The sequence below is a fragment of the Mauremys mutica genome, chromosome 8 (assembly GCF_020497125.1).
Source record: "Mauremys mutica isolate MM-2020 ecotype Southern chromosome 8, ASM2049712v1, whole genome shotgun sequence".
In the NCBI taxonomy this organism is placed as follows: Eukaryota; Metazoa; Chordata; order Testudines; family Geoemydidae; genus Mauremys; species Mauremys mutica.
The window spans coordinates 108,218,788-108,233,900 of record NC_059079.1 but is presented as its reverse complement, the minus strand read 5'-3'; positions in this window follow the sequence as shown (position 1 = coordinate 108,233,900).

Genomic DNA, 15,113 nt, shown 5'->3' with positions numbered 1-15,113 from the left:
TTTCAATGGGAGGGCCACTCCCTTCTGCAGAGGGCAGTGAGGTTGAAGAGGTGGAACTGAGGGTATACCTGTTCTGCAGCTGGTGATGCAGGTAGTGGAATAAACCCAGCTTAAACTTCAGATCCCAGGTTGAGGTTGTTTGACTGGCACTTAGAATAAACATCGTTTTACTTGCAAGTCCTGCATTTTTTCTATGGAATCACTTGTCTACACTACCGCGCGGGGTCGATCTAAGATACGCAACTTCAGCTACGCGAATAGTGTAGCTGAAGTTGACGTACTTAGAACTACTTACCGTGGTGCCTTCACTGCGGTAAGTCGACAGCTGACGCTCTCCCGTCGACTCCGCTTGCGCTCCTCGTTCTGGTGGAGTACTGGAGTCGACGGGAGAGCTCTCAGTGGTCAATATATCGCATCTGTATTAGACACGATAAATCGATCCCTGCTGGATCGATCACTGCCCGCCGATCCGGTGGGTAGTGTAGACAAGCTCTGAGAGACCACAAACATTAGAAATGCATTTTAGAAGCATATTCCAAGTACTGACACACACACACACACACACCTGTTTCTAGTGCACCATGCCCCCCTCCACACACACACACCTGTTTCTAGTGCACCAGGCCCCAGGCTCTGTGCTTCCACAGAGCCATCCGTTGTACCATGGGATGCAGAATCAAGGATAGAACCAGGACACTTGCTTCTAGAACTCACAGCACTACCTTCTCTGCAGAATAGATCTGTCTATCTCCGTACTTCATGTGAGCTATGCATTAACACCAGGGAAAGTCACTAGAACATTGCAACAGCCAACTGACCAGGACAACTTCTAAGGCACCGCTGCAGTTTGATAGTCAAAAATCCATTGTTAAAGTACTGAATCCGCGATTTACACAGTAGATTGTAATGCTGTCTAGTGTGTCCAGAATCTGTTCACTCAGTCAATGTGCCTCCTTCCATCCAAATGTGTGTGTAAAGGTATTAACATGAGTGGAAAAACAGTGAATGTACAGACAATTGTGGGCACAAAAAAAAAATCAAAGAAAGAATGTGCTTCTAAACACATTCGTTGATCCAAACATCTAGTCCTGGTAGGTTTAATTACGAACTCACCCCAAAGAGAGCCCCGGAGGGATTGCTATACATTTCCTAATCTTCCAGGCAAGGAATGTTTAGGTTGTGGTTAAAAGAAATGGGACATTTCAAAGCTAATTAGCAGCTTGACCCTTCTGTGCTCCTGATGTTGCGAGTCAGCTCATTGGCCTCCCTTGGAAGTCAGCAGAGCATCGGGAAATCCTAGGTCTGTTTAGCAGGCCAGGAAGGTGCACACGCCTGCTCCCTCTGACACCGTGGGAGGCAGGTGCATGTCAGGTTTGGCATAGGGAGTGCAGGCTGGGCGCATGGGCAGCATCTGGAGAAAGCTGTGTGCATGGCAGCCTGCTGTAGCTGGTCCGTTGGGTGAGGGTGGAGTTGTTGCATGGCTATAGTCATGCAGTGGCAGGCTCAGGTGCCGGAAGCAGCGAAGGAGAAGCGATTAGTTGATACTCATCTCGTCTTTTTAAAAATCCCGTCAAGGACCTAAGATAACAACAATCCGTACATGTAATGGGAGAGGGTACCAATCAGGAAACTAGTGTGGATGGGTGGACTTTTCAAGGTAACTGAAGATAGGCTGCCTACCGAACTCAGGGTGACCCCATTAGGTTATAATCCAAAGGAGGGCTAGTCACTCAGGGAAGGACCCACTGATAGGGTATCTCCCTGAAACAAGTAGAATAGTGTCCCAGTAGCGGACATGTTAGAGATTGTTAGCTTGTTCCTACTTAAATTATTCTGTTTACAGGCAGCTCTATTTGTCCAGCCATCAAAGTGATGTGAATTTTCTGATATCCGAATGCGTGGTTCCTCATTATTTGCTCTACCTCCAGCCATCATAATGCCTGGACACACACAGATGTTGATAATACCCTATCCCAGTTATGAGATACTACACCCAGTGACCCTGAAGCTGACACTTAAGGTAACCCAATTCCTAATTACTTTCCAGGTTGAAAGGCATTCCCGAACAGCTACTGCTTGTGGCCATGTTCTCCTAGAACATCGCATCTGAAACCCGTGGGTGGCTGAACAGCAGAAGGCAATTGTACTTTCCCTGGCTGTTTTTGTTGTTGCATGACCATGAGTCACAGCTTTCCCTGCTATGACTGTGCAGGAGAGAAACATGCGTGTGCCATTCAGTGTCATGGAAGGTACCACCTTGACAGGCCGGGAGGCTGAAGGCCGATCCTCATTTACAGAACAAGTATAGCACAGGGCAGCAGCACTACTGGCTTCCCCACCCTGCCCTTCTAACCAGTGTCCTTTCTGCTGGGCAAGAATCACCTCCAAGAAGGAAAGGGTGGTTCAGCCTCAGCTCCATTCAGTCTTGGGATTTCCAGGGCCAATGGCAGTGACATTTTCTTAGCATGGACACCTCGCACTGGGCTCTGGAATCGAGCCCCCACTCAATTTGCACAGGCCACTAGAGAGCTGAGTAACAATTTTTGGTCAGTACCAACCTGGATTGAATGTGACCCCGTGACCTGAAGGTGAAAGGCTCTATATCCCCATTACCAAGCTCCTGAGCCATCCAGAATGTGGTCCCAGAATTGCAGAGTGATACGCTCCCAAGCAGGTTATACCCCCTGGAGAAAGTGATGCTCTGTCCAACCGAGTTGAAGGGTGGTGTCTGGTATGGGTTGGCCATCAGAGCAGTCTAAATGAACGTCTTCATTAATGATCTCTGGTTTGATCTGGCCCAGGTTGTGACCGGTTCCAACTCCCACTAGCACGAGTGCCGAGCTCATAGGGCACACGGCGAAGGGCAGCAGCTCTACGCGTGGGGGCTTGATTAACTTAACTGCAGACTGAGAAGAAGTCACCCTGAATGAGGCACAATGCCCAGCCTGGCTCTTTCCAGTTCGAGACGCAGGTATGTAAAGTTTGTCACGGTAACGTGTTTAACTGACCGTAACCCCCGTCTGCTGCCAGTCCACGCTGTCCTCGACCCAGCTTCCCAGAGCCTCGCACGAAATAAACTCAGTGCTGAGAAGAAATGTCAGTGTTGCCACTTGGCCCAGCTGTATTGTGTGTAACTTCCATGGCCTGGGTCTGGGCTTGTAAGTATTCAGCACTAAATGGCTACTGGGACTGGAGAACTCCCCAGCCAGCCTCGCGTAGGGGTTTCTCTTTAACCTACTGCCACCTCGTGGTGGAATGAAAAAGCTGAAAGGAGGATTTCTTATAATTAGTCTATAGCAACATTTCAGGGTTTTCACCTCCGGGAGTGGGTGGGAAGGGAGACGAGCCGACTGGGATTTTGCAGTTGAAGCTAAGTGCACAGGGCGATTTAAGGGTCAGCTGAAGTCAGGGCTTGTACTGGTGTGAAAAGGCAAGAAAGCAAAGCATCCTCAAGCCTTTCCCCTCCTATTACAATCGCCTTGAGCGTAGTAACTCCTCCTTTCAGAGCTTGGCCCGGTCAGGGATTTATTCCTCCAGCAGCTCCCGCTTGCAGTGCCCATAACGTCCAGGCTATTCTATCCGACGCCGTCTCCTGTACTACTCCCATCCCCCTGCTAGCTGAACTCTGAAGGAGCAGCTTGCTCCAGGAACTTTTAAGTGGAGAAAGAGCAGCCTAAGGGTCTGTGTTTCAAAGGGGGCTTTGGTTCAAGCCCTGTCTTTGGGCATTTGGCACTTACGGAGGATGTCAGGCTGAACAGCTAGCCGAGTTTGTTTGCTATCAACCTGGGCTGGGTTTGAACTGCATCTGAGCCATCCGGTCTCAGTCTGCCTTCCAAGGGAATAACTAGCCATGTGCAGGGGCAGTTGTTCTGCAGCGAGAGCTGTGAGTCAGTTGTGCTGTGAGGTATGGGACTGTTACAGTAGGTGATGTATAATACACGCAGGCCCAGCCCTGCCCCGGGACTCGAGCTTTATATATGAGAAGCAGCACCGCTGCTGACCTGCATTAAGTGTCCAGAAACAGCTACCGTTTCTAATGACACAATAAAACAAGGGAAGAGTCGTGGCTGTGGCACCAGCTAGAGTGAAACAGAGGCAAGCAAATTAAATGTGATCTCAATCTGTTCAGCTTGTGAGCTGGAGAGCAGAGAGCAGCAGAGATGACTAGCCCAGGGAAGAGATTTAGGGGCCATTTGGGCAGTTATATTAAAACCATCTGTTATAAAATCTGCCAGACATTGTACAAAGCGAAAGGGAAGGCGATAAAGGTCCTGAGGCACAGACAGGGTCAGATGGAGCTGGTTCCTCAAAGCAGCCCTCCCAGGGGTGCCCACCAGCTTCGAAAGACTTATTACTTTATTTTTTTAATGAAAGCTTAGGTTTCCAGCCTTTGTTATGAAGAAAACCTCCTAAACATGACCTGATCTGCTGTTGTCTTACTAAGTCTACAGTCAGAAAAACCAGGCCTTCACTGCCTAGAATGGAGCTATGCCTATTGACACTGACAGAGGTTCCAGCCCAAGTGCTTTAGCCACTGGGTATTAACTCTGAAACCTAATGATGGCACATTAAAATATCAATGTTATTAAATATTTTGCTGCTGATTGCTTTTAGCAGAAGCAGCTCCGTGATTAAGAACGGGCTCTGTGTTACCACCTCTTTTTCCCAGTTTGACTTATGAACATGGGCTGAAAACCAGCAGTATGCTTTTCCGGTAACACTGTTAGCAGTGTCACTCACCAGCTAGGGTGCCCCCTTGTGACTAGGCATGGCATGGCATGGCATGTCAGGCGCTCCTGCTTTGGCAGCCACTGCTGACGTCCACTCTGACTCGGCTGGGAAATTTATAATCTCACCTCCTCTGGGGTAAATCAGTAGTCCAACAAACAATTGTCTCCACCCTCGAGTTGAGGCTTCAGCCCAACTCCAGACTCATTAGTCCTTACCCCTAATATCAGGGGGGTTTGTGTTCTACCTTCCTCGGTGGGCTGGTTGGGGAACCTCAGCCTTTGCTTGCTTCTGGGCTCCAGCCCAGGGCCCCTTTAATAAGCAGCTAAGGATTGTCTACCTGGCCCACTTCCTACATATCTTAAGCCCTTCCCCCAGCCTCTTCTCAGGCTCACTGTGTATCTGCATCTCTCTCTAGACCTCTTCTCCAGGCTCACTGCTGAGCTTCTTAACACTGCCTGGTGCTGCTGCAGGAGAGTTCTCCCTATGCCCCTGGCAGGGCAGTCTCTAATGATGGGGCGGGGCAAGGCAAAGAGAGAAAAACCCAGAACACCAGCTCAAGGTCGGGCCATCTATTTATTTGCACAGGCTTTTTGCTGGTGCTCATCAGCATAGTATTGGATTCTTCACAGCCATCAGTCTTCTGAGCATGCCACTTTAGAGGTTCAGCAGTATTATTGTCCCAGTTTTAGAGATAAGAAATGGACATGCAGAGATCACAGCCCAGGGTTTTCAAGAGTAGCTGCTAAGCCTCAATTTTGGTGCTGCCAACTTGAGCCTCTTGGGGCTGGTTGTCAGAGCTGCTGAGCACCCACCCACAACTCTCAACGATTTCACCTGGGAGTAGAGGGTTTTCAGCATTGAAAACCAGGCCCCAAATGTGCATGGAACCTGCCCAAGGTAATGCACAAAATCTGTTGTAAAGCTACAGAGCCCAGATCTACCAGGTCCCCGTCTTGGCAGACAATAATCCTCCTTCCAGCAAGGCATGCTTCCCACATTTATAAAATTAGGTTTTAGCTCTCCATGGACACTTCCATAGTACTTTTCAGGCTTCAGCTGCCCTAAAGCAACGTGATTTTTCTTCTCTGGAGGGAATGGCTTTGAGGGAGTTCCCAAAAGCCCTTAGAGGGGATAAAGAAACTAACACTGGGGTTCTGCTCCTCCGCCATGAGCTGCAAAGAAGGCCTGAAAGGTTTTTATTCTTGTCATCACAGAGATCCTGGAAGCAAAACCTGAACAGAGGGGAAGTGACTTATTCAGACTGGTCAAAACTTCACCATCTGCTTAAACAGTGTCTGTGAGGGAGTCAATTGCTCCTTCAAGGGCTGAGAAAACTGTGAGTGTGAAGCACCAAAGCAGTGTTCCCACAAAGCCCAAAGAGGCCTGTTTTTCCAGAAATTCCACAACAAGTAGGTTTTAGTTCTCAAAGTGGTAAAAAAACAAACAAACATACATTTTTCCCCCTCTCCTTGTTACAATATCAACTCCTTCCCAAAAACTGGAATGGAGCAACACCACAAACAAGAGGCCGCTACTTATAGGGCTCTGGGGACATTGTGCAGCACCTCATTGGGGCAGGAACCTGTAATCCTGTCTCAAAAGCCATAGTTTTACCATCTGAACTAGCACTGGTCCCATTTGATTAATCTGAAGCAATTAAAGAGTTTGGGCTAGGAGCTGCTTAACTAGCATTAGATGCACATCACCTCTCCATTAACAATAGTACAGGAATTAAGTGAGTTTAATTCAACTGCACTTGGGAGCGATAAACCAAGGTGAGAGATGCTCACATCAGGTATTTGCAGCAGTATAGCACCTGTCTTTCCAATCCTTTGGGGGCACAATTAATGCAACTTCTTTGAAGCCCCAAATCAGGAAAGTATTTAAGCCCATGCTTCACTTCAAGCATTTGAAGTTCATGCAGACTACCCCTGTGCTTTAAATTAAGCACCTGACTTAAGTGTTGTGCGGATCTGGATGGAGTCTAAGCTAGCCCTGTCTCCACAGGGCAACACTCAGTTGTTGACGTCCCACTAAATGATTTATAGTCAAGGAAAAGGTTAGAGGGAGAGGGAAGAAAGAGCCAACTCCTAGCAAAAAAGAGTTTTTGGAGTAATGCGTTAGATTCCCAGTGAAAGTAAATGAGTCATAACTGGTAACCCCAGCCCAGGCCAGGCCCCTCTTCCCATATACATCTTAGTGCTGTCACTCATTGTCTTCTTATTAGGTTTTCTGTTTTTCTTTTTTTAACAGGACCTGGATTATGACAATAGATTAATGCTTTTAATAATTATACGTGTGCCTGGATTAAAGAGCCTAAGAGCACAGCTACCCAAACACACCAAGCTACTCCAGCCGCAACGGATTTACATGGCAAACAGAACTGCCACAAGGTACAGTACTTACATCCTTAAAGGATGCCATGTACTTAAGTACTTTGCTAAATTAGGGCCTAGCTAGGTAAGTGGCACACCATGCTCAACAATATCATAGAATATCAGGGTTGGAAGGGACCTCAGGAGGTATCTAGTCCAACCCCCTGCTCAAAGCAGTTTTGGGGTTTTTTTTTACCCCAGATCCCTAAATGGCCCCCTCAAGGATTGAGCTCACAACCCTGAGTTTAGCAGGCTAATGCTCAAACCACTGAGCTATCCCTCCCCTATCGCTTGCCTACTGGCTTGAGCCTTATAAGCAAGGTGACTGATGGCAGGGAAAACTGGCACAGATGTGGAAGAGATTAGGCAAGAATCCCTCAAGTGTCATAGGATGGGAATCCTCATTTTCAGTGGCTGGCCAAGTGGAACATAGACTTTCCCTTGAAGAGGCTCTTTGGGGGCAGGGCCCATCTTTTTGTTGTGTCTGCACAGTGCCTAGCACCATAGGGTCCTGGTCCATCACTAGGTACCACCCTAATGATACTACCTCAGCTAGCGAGCAGCTCCCGTTCACGGGTCTCCGACTGCTTTACAAACATTAAGTCTCAGCATCTCTGAGGGGTGCAGGCATTATCCCTATTGCACAGACGGCTAACTGGAACAGACAGGTTAGACATCTTGCCCAAGATCATACAGGTCACCTACCCTGCTGGGAAGTGAATCCAGGGGCCTGGGCATAAACAACTTTTTTATTTTTTGGGGGGGTATGAGCTAGAATTAAATAATAAAATAGCTGCTGAATATCACTTTAGTGAGTACCCTGTACCACCCCTAAATTGGTCCACTTTTATTCAAATGAGATGAACTAGTTTGGAACAGAGTCTCTTTATTTATTGATGCAATCCCTATTTTTTTTACATCACCCTCCCCCCAAACTGCCAGGTGTCTATGTGCGAGTGGTCTCTACCACCAGTCTTCTGCTCTAGCCCCTAGGGTAGGAGCCACTTGATACACAAATTAACAGAACATAAAAAAAAATCGCCTTGGAACAACCAGTGTTACACAGATATTTATTGCTTTGCAGTTTCAGCACTTTTATACAAATATTTGTATCTGGAGAGCAAATTCCTTGTTAGAGTCATAGCAACAATTCCTTCCTAGAAACTAAACGTTTAGGAAGACAGAGAAAGAATTATGAGCAAGTTATACACTTGTTTATAACCATTTTACCAGAGTATGGTATTCTGGTTGTGAAATAAAAATTTGCAGTCACTCCAAGTATAGCCTTGTAGACACGAGTAATTTCAAGACTGAAGTGTTACAGCCGATAGCCTTGTGTCGTGGCACACTAGAGATGTTCAGCTAAAAGGTCAAGTGCCTTCTAGTGGCTGAAGAGGACAGATGACCTGTATATCTGGCTTCCCCTGTTGTATTATGGCTTTAAGAATACTTGGCATTTATACAGTGCATACCTGTGAGATAAGCAGATGTGGAAAGTGAGACAGAGTGAAAGTAAACTTTCCACAGCCATGCAGCAGGTTAGTAGTAGCAGCAGTAGGATTAGAACTAGGCAGCTCTTCACTCTCAGGCCTGAGTTCAATCCATTAGATCATGCTATTCTTCACGTATATAGCTTAATACTGTGGTAGCTGATTAGCAAGTCCCAAACCATTCAGCTACACTGGATACAAGCACTAGCAGAACCAAGGTCAGCCTGTCAACTCCCCTAATGCCCATTTTAGGTTTTAAATAAGTGGAACATTTCAGTTTCTAAACTTCAAGTGATCTATCAAGTAGAAGATACAATGATACAGCTGCACTTTGCTCTGAAGCAGAGAAAATCAGACGCAATTGCTAAAGGAGCAGAAGCAGCTTTCATGTCTTTCCTGAGGGAGAGCTCCAATCTTTTGAGAGGAAAGAAGGATGGATATGTTTTTACACAAACTGATCAAACTACTTTTCATTCTCAATGAATACAAGGCTGACAAAGTCTCAGGTGTACTAATTTTCTTCAGCTATGTCATCCTACTGTATGCTATGAAGCTAGAAGCTAATAAAATAGCTATCTGGGAACATCAGAAGCCATTTCTCCTTCCTTGACAGGCTTTCAGTTCTGTCAGCTGAGAGCAAGAGCACTTATAATGACATCTAAAAGGGCTTGTAAACATCATGAGACAAGCCATCTCTGATATTCCCCCACTGAAGTAGTACTTTCTCCTCCATCCCTAGGAAACAAACAAGAATCACCAAGACACCAGTCTATCTCTAGTGCAAAAAAGACAAATTTGCTTACCTGATTTTTCTTTTCCCAATGGGTTTCCTCTGCAAAATTTTGGAGGAAGAATCAAACATGTCAGTTAGCCAAGCCCTATTTCTGCTATGTCCCCTAGAATCACTGCCAGAGCATGTCATGCCAGTCTGTAGTTGAGAATGCTTTCCCTTAACACTTCCCACTGTGTCTGCAGAGCATAAACCACCCAATGTTGGCCAAATTACATTAAAATCTGAGGCGGTGAAGAGAAGAAAAACTGTTGTCAGGTAAGGAAATCTCTCTCCGCTGTGCTCGTCTCTGGCTTTACCATTTCTTAGTATGGAATTTTAATAGTGGTGAAATCCAAAGGACAGGCCAAGGGAAGCAGCAGATCTAGATGTACAGGAAGGAATTTGTGGGGGGGGTGCAATGTGTATTACACCCAACAAAAGCAGCATGCCTCCATCACCGAAGTCTGTGCATTAATCGTGCAGTGTCCATATGGCTGGAGGACCCGTTGGCTCCCTTGCCAATCTTTTCATAGTTGGCCTGAGATTTTCCTGCCCAGAATGCTGATGTGGCTCAGGTCTGATGGGCAATAATAGATTATAGAAAGAATGGGTGCTTAGAATGATAAACTTCTTCACCACAGAATTTCAGCCATAAGACAACTGATGACTCAAAGGCCCTTTTCCCCATTAGCGATATATGGCAGTGCCAGCTGTGGACTTTCTGAAGGCATTTTTGAAATTTACTTGGAATGAATGCATTTTCCTTACATCCAGCTGATGCTATTTTCCTCTTGAGGTACAGAGTTAGGACAGAAGGAAACAAATGCAATCTTGTGATCTATGAAGAAGTATTTACTTCAAGGATAGTCTAATCTTAAAACCATTTTGTAGGCATGCAACGCACAGCACTAGCTTCATAGACAGAATGTCACGCTGACGTAATGTTACTTTGATGGCAAGACAAAGACAGTGGCTGAAGCAGTTTGAGTGCCATTTTCATTACGGCATTGTAACTAACTGTTCTGAACAGAGCATAACACACGCTCCCTAAAGCCCAGACTTAACCCCCCCCCCCAGGTTTGACATTTTTGGTAACAAAAAGGAACATGGACCTCACCTTAAGTGTGTTTCCTTGAGTTTGGCAGTTTGAAGATTTCCCTGCAGTGCCTCTGTCCCTACTTCCCTCTGCCTTCAAGTGAGGCACTCCAGACCCACATGCTTCCCACACTTGAGTTAATTGGTCACACCTGATCTGACCTCAGAGTGACTCCACAATAATTAAGTAGCACTTTCTGCAGAGCATCTGATAAAAGGATGATGGCTGCACAGGTCTTAGAATCTGCCACCTTTTTGCAGGCATCAAAATACCAAGTTAAGCATCCGCAATGCTACTTGGTGGATCTCTGAAGATTAAGCAGATGTGCTACCCCTTTCAAGAATCTTCTGATGCAAGATTAGTCAACTGCTCACCTGTAGGATAGTGACAGAGGCAGGTTTATGCCAGGCTCTATCTAGAACTCAGCTGTCTGATGTGAAGGCGTAGATTCCACAAACTGAATGAGGGCTCCGGTCTGGGGGCAAGTGAAGCAGAGTCAGGTGGGATTTTTTTTTTTTTTTTTTGCTTGCTTGTGGAACTGGCTTTGCTTCTAGACATCTCTACAGTAGCTGCCATCAAGCCCTAGAAATCTGGGAAGAACTGAAGCCTTGAAGGGAGTATTTCCCTTTGGTAGGATGGTCTGAAGTCTCTTTTCTACTGACTACAGAAGGGAAATATTTCTTATTTTGGTTATAGTTCTCCAGTAGTTTCCCAAAGAATTTTCCACCTGCACATTTTGAGAATGCTAGGAGATGTTTGGCTTAGCCCTCTCCTTCTCAGGAACATAAGTTACCATAGCTGTCTCTTAGCTACTGCAGTGTATGCCAAGGACTCAGAGGCAAATCTCAGGGAGCCCAAGCATGAAATGAAGCTCACTTTGGTGGCTAAAAACACTTAGTGTAGCACTGATTTCAGGTCTCTTACATTTGGGTTTATTTTTGGAGAAAGTCTCTCCATGGTAGGGTCGACCCTGGAAAGTAGGCAGAAAACGTGATGTACACCTCTTTTCTAACAAACTAGGAAATTTATCTCTGTGGGAGGGGGAAAAAACAACACACACACAACCCTGCAGTTCACTCCAGACAGGTCAAAGAGCAATCCCCACTAAGGGTTCTGCCCAATGATGGAGTTAAGAAGTTTTGCCCAATTGCTCTCTGAGAAGGGGGTAGAAGATCCAACAGCAGCAGCCTGTGTCTGTCTGGTGCCCAATGCCTGCTGACTGTCAAAACCTATCTCCAAAATTTGCACAAGGGAAACCCATACCTAGACCTATTGAACATGATCATGAAGGAGAACGAATAGATTAGACACCCAGTAAAAAATACCTGGCAAGAGATAATGAAAACCTTTAGTCAACCACCTACAGATAGGCGAATCAGTTTAGAACAGGAACAAACATTTTACACTTTCTATTAAAGCTGGTTCCATTTCTTTGGATCCATTTATTCTAATGTGAGAGCCACAGGTAAGCGACAGCTGATATCATGGCAGGAAAATGGTGGAAACCATTCCTGCCTTGTCCACAAAGAGAACCAGAAGCACAGTACCTTCACCTATACTTAAAACACCTGGGCCAAATATGCTATAACTCTCCTTAGTAGCTTCCATGCATCAATATAACTGTAACTAACACAGTTCTGATCCCAGTGGGGATAGGGCTCTGATTTAAAGATCACTTCTTTAAAAAAGTAAAATAGTAATAAATTTTTGTTTCCATTGTATTATGTTGGCAATAAAGAGATTACAGCATATTTGATAGTGTGAAAGCACAGTTTGATTCAAGGACCTTTCACATTATAACAGCTGACATCAAATGATTCCACAGATTCTGTATTTTCAGAACCATTTCTAATATTTACCAGGGTTTCATGACCCTTCAAAGGCAGTTTCAAGCACTTTGTTTCATGTAATAAAATTTGGCACATCCAAACACACACCTTGTGAATGAATTGTTATCCAACCATCTTGCAGAACAGTAAAAAAGACTAGACAGAATGCAAGGGCATGTCCATCCCTTTCCAATGTACCACAGATATTCTGTCCATGTAGTTCGTTTCCCCATCTGCTCCTGCTGTTTGTTCTTCACCTGAAGTTCTCACTTGTGACACCACAGTTAACTGTGGTAAATGCGTGGTAGGAGCAAACAATGTATGTCTGAAACAAAGACTCTCTCTTTAAGCAAAAACAACCCAGGAGGGGGAAAAAAAATCAAGGAACTAAATGAAAAAATATAAACTATTTTTAAATACTGTTTTGCAAATATTAACATGAAGATTTAGATGTTGTAGAAGAATTCATTCCAGAAGATCACAGATTTTTATTTAGGGCTTGTTGACATATAAAAGTTACCGGAATAAGGAAGAGTGTGAATTTAAAGCATATTATCTATTCCGGTTAGTACTTTAAATTCAGATTAACCGTGTCCACACATGGAGTTAATTAGGAATAGCTATTCCAGAATGACTGCCCAAGTAGACAAGCCCTTGTATAGTAACTTTTATCCAAAGTGCTGCATACACATAAAAGAAACACACAGGATCACTATTGACTTGTTTGTGGCTGAGTGACAATACCTTCCATTCACAAGAGACAAAGTTCATAAGAAAATTTTGCAGATGGGTTTTAAAAATCACAGAATATCATAAAGAGGTAGGGGAGGGGAAGAAAGCACCAGCTCTAGGGCTATATAAAGAAGACGACTATTTAGAAACATGTGGAGATATGAAAGGGGCAATAAAAGGAAGAAGGACCAGATCAAGCACTGAACTGTAAAAAAGAATTTTTAAATTGACAGCACAGATGGACAGTGAGACATTGAAATGAAAGCAGCAGCAACATGAATGGCGAGAGAGCAAAAAGGTACATGTGCTGGGTGGTTGGTCAACCGAGGTGGCTGACGAGAAGATTTTGGAAAAGCAGATCAATAGCAATGCAGAAATCAAGGCACAGAACAAGCAGCTCAAGGATCAGGATTTTTACTGTAATGTAAATAAGAAGCCTACAGAGAGATGTTTAGAAGGTGATGTCTGCAAGGTTTAACAAGAGAAAAGGGTGGGAAAAAGTTGTTAGTTGAAGATAACATCAAGACTCATAGAAGCAGCAGCAACCAGATTGATGGGAGTATTATCAACAACAAGGAAGCAGTGGAGATGAAGAGAGAACATTCATCTTGGTCGTATCTAATTTAAGGCAAGTGGCAATGGAATCAAGCAAGGTAGAAAGAATTATGGGTATATGAGAGAAAGGAAAGGAAAGAACACAACTAAATGTTACCCTATGATTGGGCCTGAACAGAGATAATCACACCCAGCGAGGGGACCAAAAACAGAGCCCTTTGGCTGAGACAGAAATGGTTGTCCCAGGATACCCTAAATAACAAAACGAGATTAGAAAATCATTGGACTACAGTCAGAAAAACAACTGAGGCAATGAAAAAAAGTCAGTGACTCTCAGTGACAGAAGATGCTGAGAAGTCAAGAACAGAAGTAAAATCTTTGGCTGCAACCTCAAGCAACAATAAAGTGACCTGATAGAAAGCCAAACTGGAAAGGCTGAGTGAATTAAGGACAAATATGAAAATAAAATTTCTGCTCCAATATTTTAGAAAGGACTGCAGAGAGAAGGAAGAATCAATAGAAGGCTTTTTAAGAATAGGGAAAATAGCTCAAAAGAGGGATGGACAGAGCCTGAGACCAGAGAAGTCTTTTCAGTGGCCAAAGTCTTAGATTAGGCAGTGGTTTGGTAACAAAGCTATCCTTAACTATAAGAAGTTACAGTAATTCACTTTTTTCATAGCAAGTTTTCAGAATCTTATTAAATTTGTTTTATTCCCACTACAGTCTTCAATGACTGATTAATTCCATTTCATTTTCAGTCCTTATTATCGCAGACTGGATTTGAACTGGCAACTCGGAGACTTATCCCATCAGTCATCCAAGCCCCCATAGGTGCTTTATTTGAAATGTTTACAGAAGTTTCAAACAGCCCCCCAGACAAAAGGCTGTTTTGAATGTCCAGAAACTCCTGTGTATCAGATGTATTCCTAATTATAAACAATATATACATCACTTAACAGCAAAATTATACTCCTAAGGTTTTATATAACCAGTAAATTCTAGGACTGACTTTTTATTGCATTATGACTCAGGTTATAAAGCATTAAGTTGTTCTCGCATCAGAATGCTGGATGGTCTTAATCCTCATTTTTAGTGGGGGAGTTGCTATGCAGCATCAGATAAGAGATCAATACAGGAAAAATGTAATAGCCTATGGATATAAATTCCAAGGCCAGAAGGGACCATTGTGGTCATCTAGTCTGACCTCCTGTAGAACACAGGCCAGAGAACTGCCCCAAAATAATGGCTAAAGATCTGCTCTAGGACACCTATACGAGATTTTAAAATGGTTAATGACAGGGAATCCACCACAAACCGTGGTAAATTGTTCCAGTGGTTAATTACTCTGTTAAAATTTTAAACCTTATTTCCAATATGAATTTGTCTAGCTTCAACTTCCAGCCATCGGATCATGTTGTACCTTTCTCTGATAAGCTGACGAGCCCATTATTAAATATTTGTTACTAAGACTGTAATCAAGTCACTTCTTAACCTTCTCTTTGTTAAGCTAAACAGATCAAGCTCTTGGAGTCC